Source organism: Arachis stenosperma, chromosome 10, assembly GCF_014773155.1.
Source record: "Arachis stenosperma cultivar V10309 chromosome 10, arast.V10309.gnm1.PFL2, whole genome shotgun sequence".
In the NCBI taxonomy this organism is placed as follows: Eukaryota; Viridiplantae; Streptophyta; class Magnoliopsida; order Fabales; family Fabaceae; genus Arachis; species Arachis stenosperma.
Window position 1 is genome coordinate 82,497,958 of NC_080386.1, and position 2,934 is coordinate 82,500,891.

Consider the following 2,934-nt stretch of genomic DNA (forward strand, 5'->3'; position numbering starts at 1 on the left):
TTCAGCTATAGTAGGAAGCCATGAGTTAACTTGATGAGGATGCTATATGAGTTGCTCGGATATGGTGGACTGCTATGGCTTAGAAAAGGCAAACTTGATGAGGATGTTACATGAGTTAGTCAATTACAGCTGCCATTGAACGAATCATTCGTTATTGACGTAGACAGTAGGAAAAGTTAATCAAGAAAGAATACGCATCTCGAAGCCTTAACTGCATTCTTATCAGTTATCACTATTTTCACAATCAATATGGTATTTCGTTCTTTATTATTTTATTTATGATTTCAAACAAACAACCATCTTTTCTAATCGCCTGACTAAGATTTTCAAGATAGCCATTGCTTGCTCAATCCAACAATCTCCGTGGAATTCGACCCTCACTCACTCGAGGTATTACTTGGACGACCCGGTGCATTTGCCGGTTCATCTGTGCAAAACTTGCGGAGTTCAATTTCGCGCACCAAGTTTTTGGCGCCGTTGCCGGGGATTGTTCAAGATTGACAAACTACCGGACTATCTTGTTGGTTAGATTAGGTACTTTTTACGGATTTAAGGAGCAATTAAACCGTAATCTTACTCTTGTGTTTGTGTCTTTTGTTTTCTTTTTCAAAATCTTTTCTTTTCTTTAGTAATCTTTGTCTTTTGCTTGAGTCTTGTGTCAGTTTTTAAGTTTGGGGTCCCGTCTATTTTCATCTTCTTCTTTAAATTTTTGAAAGTGTTCTTATTTTCCCTTCTTGATATTCGAATTGTTCTTGGTAATTTTTCTTGTCTAATTTTAAAAATTTTAAGTTTAGTGTCTTTTAGTTGTTTTTCATTTAATTTTCAAAAATTAGTGTCATTTGATCTTAAATTTTTAAGTTTGTTGTCTCTTAGTTGTTTTTCTTTTTCTTTAATAATTCAAAAAATACAAAAATATCTCTTTTATCTTTATTCAAATTTTCGAAAATCTTGCTATCTTTTCTTATCTTGATTTAAAAAATTTTATGTTTGGTGTTTCCTTGTTAGTGAAGTTTAAATTTTATATTTCAAATTTTATCTTTTCAAATCTTCATCTTATCTTTTCTTATCTTTCTTAAAATTTCAATTATCTTGTCTTATCTTATTTTAATTTCAAATTTCAATATCAAATCTTTTCAAATTTCAAAATCTTTTTCAAAAATTTATCGTATCCTTTTACTTTAAATCCTTCCTATCTTATCTTATTTTATATTCAAATTTTAAAATTCAAAATCAAATCTTTTTCAAAATTCTAATTTCAAAATCCAAATTTCAAATCTTTCAAAATCTTATTTTTTCTTGTTGACTTTTTCTTTCCAATTTTAAATTTCAAAATATTTCTTTGATTTTCCCTTTTTGAATTTCAAAACAAAATTTCAAAATCAAATCTTTTATTTTGTTTTCAATTCTTGTTAGTTAGTTACATGTTTTATCTTATTCTCTTTTTATTCTCCTTTCTCTTTCTTCTTTTTCAGAACATCCTAACTACTTTCTCTTCCTTCTTTTTCAAAAATTTCAACTCTCTTTCCCTCTCTGTTTTCAAAAATATCTCCCCTTCTCTCTATTAATTTTCGAAAACTATCCTTACTAAAGGACATTTTCATTTCTTTTCTTCTTGATCTATCTCTCTCTAACAAAAAGACCTCTATACTCTCACATAGAGAATCCTTTTCTTCTTCTCTTCTTTCATTCTTTCTTTATGTTTATGAGCAGGAACAAGGATAAAGAACCTCTCTTTGATCCTGGCCTTGAACCTAAGAGGACTCTGAGGAGGCGTTTACAAAAAGTTAGAGCACAACATTCCGGAGAAAACCTCATAGAGCTTTTCGAACAAGATGCTGAAAATACAGACATGGCAGCCAATCCTAATGGTGGAGGAGACCCAAGGAAGGTCCTAGGTGACTTTACTACACCTACTTCTGACTTCTATGGAAAAATAATCTATATACCTGCCATTGGTGCAAACAACGTTGAGCTGAAGCCTCAACTGGTCACTTTAGTTCAAAAGAACTGCCAGTTTCATGGACTTCCACAAGAAGATCCCAACAGATTCATCTTTGATTTCTTGCAGATCTGTGATACTATCAAGACTAATAGAGTGGATCCAGAGATTTATAAGCTGATGCTTTTCCCTTTTGCTGTAAGGGATAGAGCTATGTTATGGCTGGATTCTCAGTCCAAAGAAAGCCTAGACTCTTGGGAGAAGGTGGTCAATACATTTTTTACCAAGTTCTTTCAACCTCAGAAGCTGAGCAAGCTTAGGATAGAAGTTCAGACCTTCAAACAGAAAGATGGTGAATCCCTCTATGAAGCATGTAATAGGTACAATCAACTAATCAGAGGGTGCCCTCCTAACATGATTTCAGACTGAACCATACTAGATATCTTCTATGATGGCCTTTTTTGAATTGTCCAAGATGGCGTTGGACCACTCTGCTGGTAGATCACTCTACCTGAAGAAAATGCCTGAAGAGGCACAGAAACTCATTGACATGGTTGCAAACAACCAATTCACGTACACTTCTGAGAGGAATCCTGTGAACAATGGGGTGGCTTAGAAGAAAGGAGTCTTAGAGGTTGACACTCTAAATGCCATGTTGGTCCAGAACAAGATCCTGACCCAATAGGTCAACATGATCTCTCAGCATTTGACTAGTTTACAAACTGCAGCTGGTAGCACTCAATAAAGCTCCTATTAAGGAGATGCCTATTATCCAGATTAACATATGATGGATGAGATTAACTATTTGGGAAATCCCAATAATAAGCCCTATAAAAACACCTACAACTCATCATGGAGGAATCATCCCAACTTTTCATGGAGGGATTAACCGAAACCTCAACAAGGCTTCAACAACAATCCAGGTGGAAGGAACCAGAATAGGTTCAATAACAGACCATTCCCACCTTCTCAACAACAGATGGAGACGTCTAAGC

At 34.2% G+C, this 2,934-nt stretch overlaps 1 non-coding gene across 1 annotated transcript; it reads right to left on the reverse strand.

Annotated features, from left to right (window-relative positions):
• Window positions 1–2,251: 2,251 nt before the first annotated feature.
• Window positions 2,252–2,360, reverse strand: LOC130958851 (small nucleolar RNA R71). Its single transcript, XR_009077953.1, has one exon. It is a non-coding gene; the product is annotated as a small nucleolar RNA R71 (small nucleolar RNA).
• Between the last annotated feature and the right edge of the window lie 574 nt (window positions 2,361–2,934).